The 8492-nt window shown below is 40.1% G+C and overlaps 1 long non-coding RNA gene across 1 annotated transcript; it reads left to right on the plus strand.

Annotated features, from left to right (window-relative positions):
* Positions 1–6249: 6249 nt before the first annotated feature.
* On the plus strand, positions 6250–6678 carry LOC126712945 (uncharacterized). Its single transcript, XR_007651221.1, has 2 exons — positions 6250–6433; positions 6641–6678. It is a non-coding gene; the product is annotated as an uncharacterized LOC126712945 (long non-coding RNA).
* Positions 6679–8492: the final 1814 nt, after the last annotated feature.

Below are 8492 nucleotides of genomic sequence, written 5' to 3' on the forward strand. Positions count from 1 at the left end.
TCTTGGGCCTTAGCTAATTTCTGCTTGCTAAACTTAGTCGTCATTTTTGAAAGGAAGAGGCAAAAAAAAAAAAAAAAAAAAAAAAAAAAAAAGAAAAGAAGAAGAAAAGAAAGAAGAAGGCAGAAACATGTACTTTTTCTCACAACTTCCAAATTCTTCCGAACCTTAGTAGACAGTTTCGAACCCAAAAAGTGTAAAAACAAAGATTGAGGAGAAACGAGTTCATCAAAATCCTTGACAGACTCAAGATACTCCTTTACTTTCTCAGCATGACGCTGGTACCTCTTCTTCAGACGAGGACACTAGGCAACTGCAAAACAAGAATACAAATAAGTCACCTATCATCGTCACTCATAAAAGAAGGGAAAAGCAACTGAAAAGACGAGAAAGATGCACCAGACACTGGAACTGCCCAACTACGAAAAAACTTGGGGCGTTCATCCAAGTCCTCACCAGGGACAAACTCCTAACCACTTCCAAAGATAAAAAAGAAATTTGGCTTCTAGTTTCGGAGAGATGAAGGGTAATCAAGGATTAGCCTAGAAGCCCTATCCCACGACTTAAACTCATAATAGCTGGGGTCCTTAGATTTCCTTAGACGATAAAAATGGAGGAATTCGTCCCTCTTGATGTCATCACCATCATTGGCGGACATGCATATCACCATGCAAGAAATGAGAATCCACCAAGAGTTAGGCACTAACTGTGCTGGAGCAAGATGCAAATAGGAAAAAAGTTCCCTAGCAAAGGATGAATAGGGAAACGAAGACCACTAAAAAAATCAGTCTCGTAAAAACAAACCTCATCAGCATAAGAGTGACAAGCCCTCTTTTCGTCACTTGGGATCCTAATTTTCACAGAATCAGGGAACTGAAACCTATTCCTAATTCGCTGCTCATCCTTTCCCATAAGGGAACACGAGATGTTCCAGGCTTTATAGGGGGTGGACATAGAAGTGGCCTTCGAGACCATGAGATCATCAAACGAGGATAGCTCCATCTCCAGATCATTGGACCTCACCTTAGACATTTTCAACGACCTAGCTACCCTAGTAGAATGGGAAACCAGAGGAAATAAAGAAGAAAGGACAGAGGTATATGGACAGTCCTCTCCTACAAAGAAACTAATCCTTTCAAGGCACTCCCCCTCTACGGACTCAAGTAAACTACCCAAATGAGCGAAAAAGAAAGCTATCAAAGGACAATTTACTCTAACAGCAGAAGAATCTACCATGGAAGAATCAGAAAAAGAAGAAATAGCACGAAGAACTTACCAGGAAACGCAAGACAGAGAAAGGAAGCTCGGAGAAGAAACAAACCCTAGAACGGAAACTAAATATGGAGAAAATACTGAAGAAAGGAAAAAGGAGGGAAAAATGCAAAACAAGTGGCCAAAACATGTGTGGAAAAACCGAGACATGTTTGCACGATGAACGCATCTTGGCCGTAGACATGGCATTCAACTGCTCAAACATCAAAATTGTCATAAATGTGCAATACATGGAATACGAAGTGTTAGATGAATTTGTTCTTATCTCGTCTAATAGACGACCATTCGAACAAGGGGGCAGCTGATGAGTCAGAAATTTATGGTCGTCACTACGTAAAGATCGTCATTTACTCAAAGAAGATGTTACACATTTATTACGATCATTGATGACGAAACATAATGGACGAAGCAACGGTCATAGAATGAGTTGTGAACTTCAGACAAAGATTCTGTAATGCACTAGCCGTTGAGTATAAATACAGTGATTCATTACCCATTGATTAGGCATTCAACTATAAAAGAGAAAGCACCAGAAACCCAAGGTATGATCAATTACACACAAATAATCTGCGAAATCACACTCTACTCATTTTCTCTCTAGAATCTTTCTCTCTTACTCACTTAAGCATCGGAGGCGGTTTGGCTGACACCACACTGATGTTTTACTCTTCCACCCCGTTCATTTTGCAGGTTTCTCATCTACAAAGACGACCTCATTCACAGTATGGTCCATCCGTTACGACGATGAGCTCAATTGTTGATTTTTTGCATCATCAGTTTCCATGGTTTTAATGGAAGAAAGATGATTTAGGAAATGAAAATCCATGGTTTTTGTTCATCTTTTAAGGTAAAATGAAAGTTCAATCTTAACTTCTTTTGGAAAAGGATTTTAAAAATGGCATTGGTTGAAGGTTTAAAAGATGCCCCATTGGAAGGCTTTTTGTTTGAGGATGGATTTAAAAAGCTTTTTATTTAGAAGGCTTGTTAATAGGTCTTGAAGTATAAAAGAAATTTGTGCCCCATGATAGAGAGATTGGTTAAGCTATAACATTATGCATATGGGGCATTGGACTTGGAATATTTTATTACACACTTTCTATTGCACAACATTCACACTTCCTTTTGAAATCTCGTTTTTAAAATTCAATTTTAGTTAAAATTGTGAAATCATATTTTAAAAACATGCTTTCATGATTTCAATTCATGTGACAATGAATGTGTAATAACAAGTGTGTGATAATTATTACCCAAAATATAAATCTGGTTTAAATAAGGGCACATTTGTCTAGTTGAGTTCAATTTATTCTTGTTCAACTCTCTTCTTTGTAGGAAATACGAGAGAAATTTCCCAAGGATACCAAAAATATTATGAGTCATATGCCCTACATGTAAGATGTTACTGCTCAAGCACTCTTTATCATTCATGGGGCATAAACTTCTTTTATACTTTATGATGATGTACTAAAATCGTCAGTGAGTTGTCGGCCCCAAGTCACGCCAATGAGTACCTATGGAATAACACAAGGACTAAGCAGAAGGCATCGGTGTGGTACTGGCCAAGAACCCTCCGAAAGTCAAGTTAGCGAATGAGAAATCTCTAAGAACTCTATAGTGAGAGAGCTAGGGATTTTCTGCATACCTGAGGAATGAGTAGGTCTGGTGCTTATATAGTGGTGAGTAGTGAATCAAGATCCCTTAGGAGTAGCGATTTTCCCTTTTGGGGAAAATATGCTATTAGGCTTTTTGAGATTGTAGGGCTTTCGTGTGTGGTGCATAGGATGTTTCCTTGTATGAATACTCATGGGGGCCAAGGAAGACTAAGTCGGTCCTATCAGATTTTTCATTCACCCCATCGGCCTTTTACTCACCCCATTTGCCTTCCATTGCGTCGGGCATTAACATGGCCTCGTCGCTTTTCATGCCGTCCCTCTGGATCCTCTGTCTGCTCCTGTGGGACTGACAGACCCGTGGGTGTCGTCAGTTTCCTTGTGTGGTGTTACTGAGATTTGTTGAACCTTCGTCAAAATTACCCCCATCAGCTGCCCTCTATTCCATGGTTCCATCTGTTTCAGCTGATGGACTGTGGAGTAATGAGTAATTATGATCATTAATTAGAGTTTTATCGAAGTGTGTGTCATTAAATGGCATAGGAAACCCTATGTTTAAATGCTAGGTGACACATGGTGCTTGCAGGTTGGCCTTGTTTCCAATCAAAAGTGTCGCTTCATTTGTCGTGCCCCTTTGCCCTATAAATAGTTCCTTCCTCCTCAATTGTTTCCTTTATTTTTTTTTTTATTCCTTAAGAGCTCTTGAGATCAGATCACTTTCATCAAGTTGTTGTTCTTGAGTGCCCGTCCTTTGCATTGCAGTGTCATCTTTGAGGAACCCGTTGTTGCGAGATACCGTTTACCTTCCTTGTAAGTCCCCTTTGTTATCTTTTTCTTTATTTATTTTCTCAGTTGGTCGTCATCTATATAGAGACCCGTCAAATAGGTTCTTAGAATACCTTCATCGCTTGTAGGTGAATAGATGTCAGGTGGTAGAGAAGCGACAAGTGAATAGTTGTCATCAGTCTGTAAGGGTGCGGGCTACGATGAGGTCTACCAGTCAGGTCGTGGGCCCGATGAGTGCTCAACTTAGTCCCTAGAAAGGGAACTGTCTGCTCATTCTCCTGACGACAGGGAAGAGGAGGAGTATGAAGAGGATGAAGAAAGAGAAGACAACGAGGGAGAGGAAGGAGAGGTAGGGGAAAATGAAGAGGAAGAAGAGAGTGATGAGGGGAGTCAAGAGGAAAGTGACGAGTTGGTAGGCCAGGTGGATGGTAGCGGCAGTAGGCCCTTCATTCTACCTAAGATATGGACGGTGAATGATTTCTATCCGTCTATGTCACAGAAGGTCTTCAACACCCTTCATGACCATTACCAAATTCCTGATAGCATTCCTATCCGCCTGCTAGGGAAATTTGAGAGGTGTTATTCAGGGAAGACGACGGATGTTGGCATGTACGATGCCATATTCACCATTGGGCTAAGACTGTTGTTGACGAAATTACATCGTCAACTTGCCAACTATCTTGGGTTATTCGTCAGCCAAATTGCCATGAATGCGTGGAGGATTTTTATTGGTGCCGAAGAGATATAGGGTCAATTGAGTGGGGGAAACCGTCGACTTACGCTCGACGAGTTCTTTTATTATTACAAGCCCCAGTAGATATCTTCATCAAAGGGCATCTACCACTTCCTAGCTAGGAAGTCGTTGCTTAGACTAGTGTCCAACATGCCAGATTCCAACAGAAACAGGAAGAATAGGTACTTTTTCGTCAAAGGGACAGAGTGGGTGTGCAGGCCTGAGGAGTGGGCTAGTATGCCTGATGGATTTGATAACACTTGGGGGATTGTCAAGGAGTCTGGTGAGCCGTCGACTTTTCTTATCTTCGCCAAGTTTAGTTTTGTACCTAACACTCAGATCTTTCTTGTTTTTCAGCTGAAGTCTGTCTTAAGATAATTGAGAGAACTTTCTTAGGAAGGTTTGGGTGATCCCCTTGGAAGAGAGGAAGTGGAAGGACTTGGTTACCCTTGACACCTTTTGCGGTGGTCTAGAGTCGACGCCTATAGCCCGACGACTGCACACCTCTTCATAATGTCGTAAGTTCCCCTGTCCATCTGTATTTTTGTTACATATTTTTTTACCTCGCCTGTCCATTTTTTAATTCGTCCTGTCACTTTTTCCAGAGATGGATATAGGCAAGTAGAGGGCGCTAATAAGGAAGTTAGCTGCTGTGCGCAAGCAGCAGGGGGAGGCTTCAGGGTTGACACTTAAGGTGGCCCCGAAGGTTGCCTTAAAAAGAAAAAATGATGCCAAGGATAACTGTTCGGCTAAGAAGGGGATGGGCCAATCTGTAGAGGATTAGTAGTGGAAATCCCTTCCCTTCTTTCACCACAGGGTTGGCAAAGGTTTAGGGTGAGTTTGGTTCAGCTTTTTGAAAAAGTGCATAATGAAAAAGTGGAGTTTTGTAAAAGTGTATAATAAAAAAGTGGAGTTTCAAAAAGCTGAGTGTTTGGTAAAAACTGTTAAAAAGTGCATAATGAAAAAGCTGAGTGTTTGGCTAGCACTTATAAAAGTGACTTTTTGAGGGATAAATGACCAAAAAGGACAATGTATATATAAGGGAATTTATTTCATACTTTTTTTTTTTTTATGTGAGTTTGTTTCATACTTAAATCAATTACTTCATCATACTTAAATCAATTTTTCTTTTTCTAAAAAAATTATTTTTTTCTTACCAATATTAGCTAATAATAATCTACCACTTAAGATTTATTGTGAAAGTATTGTAAAAATATTGTGATAAAAATTGATACTAATATTAATTTGAACGTACTATTAAAATTATTTTTTTCTCTTTCTAAAAAAATTATTTTTTTCCAACAAGTGTTAGCTAATAATAACCTACTACTTAATATTTATTGTGAAAATATTGTGATAATATTTCCTTCTTTTTCATTTTTTTTCTCCTCCACTCACTTACCGCATTTTCTTCTTTTTTTTCTTTTTTTTTTCCCCCTCTTTTTTTCCAGTCCACACACGTACCCACTGGCCACTCTTTTCCTTTATTTCCTTCTTTCCTTTCTTTTTCCATTTCACTTCTCCAAGTTTCCAGAACGTCCCAGAGAGCTCTCCTTCTTCCTCTTTTTCTTTTTTTTTTTTTTTTTTTTTTTTCTTAGCTCTTCGTCTGCATGATTCTTCCTCTCTTTTTTTTTTTTTTTTTTTTCTTAGCTCTTCGTCTGCATGATTCTTCCTTCCTCTTTTTTTTTTTTTTTTTTTTCCTTAGCTCTTCGTCTGCATGATTCGTCCTCTCTTTTTTTTTTTTTTTTTTTTTTTTTTTTCTTAGCTCTTCGTCTGCATGATTCTTCCTTCTTCTCTTTTTTTTTTTTTTTTTTTCTTAGCTCTTCGTCTGCATGATTCTTCCTCTCTTTTTTTTTTTTCTTTTTTTTTTTTCTTAGCTCTTCGTCTGCATGATTCTCATCAAACGAAGATAGATGGGAAATCCAAAAGGGAGGAATGGGTCAGATCGGTGCTTGATCTCTGCCTTCACCGCTGCCTGTCTTCCTCTCCACCGTTGCTTGATCTCTTCCTCACTGCCAACGACATGCGGCGGAAATGGGTCAGCTCGGTTTTTTTTTTTTTTTTTTGGTTATGATTTCATTATTGGGTTCCTTTGTAAAATTGTGTAAAATTGGTTTGATTTTGTTGATTTTGTGTTTGGATTATCAAATGTTGAAATGGGTTGTGGTGGTAGATCGGTGATTGTTGGGTGGTGCTTTGTTTGTATTTGGTTGATACTTTCTTGACCGGTGTTGGTCTGTAACAGAGGAGCGGAGAAGAGAAAAGGGCAAAGTTTATTGGTGATGGGTATTTTAGTATTTTCACTATTGCAACGGTAATAATACAAAACGCGCTCTGCGCGTTTTCATTTATGGACCCCTGAGGGTCCATAAGCCATTCCGCGTTTTCCTTCAGTTTTTTCTGAAAGTTCAAAACGCAACTTTTGTATAAAAGTTGCGTTTTGAGCTTACCAAACGCAAAACTGGTCTGAGCTTTTTTGAAAAAGCGCCTTTTGGACTTCAAAAGCTGAACCAAACGGGCACTTAATGATGAGTAAGGGCCCCGTCCAAAGGCTGGTCACGCCTAAAGACTATGCCATTGAGATGGTCAACTCAATCATCAAGGAGACAGATCTGAACCCCTGTGGTGAGCATGCCACTAAAGACTTGGGGGCTTCGGGCCTTTATGATCTGTCGAGGGTACGTACCTGTCGTTTTCAGTTTGATAATTCTTGTGTATTCATCTTTACCTCTGTCGTTATTTTTTATTTTAGGCGTTGGTGCGGATAAGGGCCCTTCAAGACAAATGTATGGCCAACGAGGGGGTAATCCGTTGGTTTCGCAAGCGTCAGGAGATAGAGAACAAGGAATGAGAGCAGTATAAAGAGGTCATCCGCACTCTTAACAAGGAGTTGACAGATAAAATTGTGGCGCTTGTGGAGGAGACCCGTCAGCGCGAAGAGGCAGAAAAGGCGAAGACCAATCAAGTGATGGAGCTGACCGCTCTTCGTGATCAAATGGTCAAGGCCATGGTTGACGCTGTGGTGGAGTTCCAAGTCTCCCAACCCTTTTTCAACACGTGCGATGTTTACTATGGAGACCGGTTTAACGATTGCTTAAAATAAGTTGGAGCCGTCTATCCTGATTTGGACTTGTCTCAGATCATCATAGATGACATTGTCCCGTTGACCCCTAGGGGAGACGATGCCATCAGCGACGAGATTGTCGATTCTGTTCATACGGTTAAGTAGGAGGTGAAGGACACTGATAGCATGGTCGTCGCTCAGATACCCTTGAAGGCCCCGACGCTATTGTGGTCTCATCAGTTGTGGACTCGACGACCGTGGATGGCCCGTCCACTGTGAATCCAACCGTTCCTGATGCTCCTCTGTCTCGATTTCCATCCTTCTATTTTTAAATTTAAATTTTTGTAGGTTTATCTATAAGACAATGATTAATGCCCCCTTCTTTTGGGCTTTTATGTAAAAATATTTATCCTTTTGGGTTATGTTTATTGCTTTTATCTGTTGCATATACTTATTTCATTTTTTTCTTTATTATAATTGTGTGTATGCCCCTGTCGTATTGGTGCCGTTGCTGTTCTATTTTATCCGTCCACCCCGTAGGCAAGACTTAACAAAATTTTGGGACCGGGTACCTATCGGTATCCTTGGTCATCCGTCCACCTCGTAGGTAGGACTTAACATAATTTAGGACCAAGTACTCGTCGGTATCCTTGGTCATCCATCCACCCCGTAGGTAGGACTTAATGTGGTTTAGATGGTTTGCTGAAGAGTAGAGAGTAGAACAGCGTTTCTGATTATCCATCCAAGTCTCATTAATAATAGAAAAAGCTAAAAAGAAACTTAACATCCTTAGAGTCTTAACAAAAAATGAAAAAACAAACAGAAAGTGATAAAATAGGCTGCATTTGACTATTACAGGTAGTATTTCCTCAAGTGCTCGATATTCTATGGGTGATGGAGCCTTTATCTGTCGAGGGTTTTAGGTAGTAGGTCCATTTTCTATGGTAGTTGACTATCTTGTAGGGTCCCTCCCAATTGGGGCCCAACTTACCCTATAAGGAATCTCTGGTAACCGTTGTTACCTTCCTTAGGA

Source organism: Quercus robur, chromosome 2 (genome assembly GCF_932294415.1).
Source record: "Quercus robur chromosome 2, dhQueRobu3.1, whole genome shotgun sequence".
Classification (NCBI taxonomy): Eukaryota; Viridiplantae; Streptophyta; class Magnoliopsida; order Fagales; family Fagaceae; genus Quercus; species Quercus robur.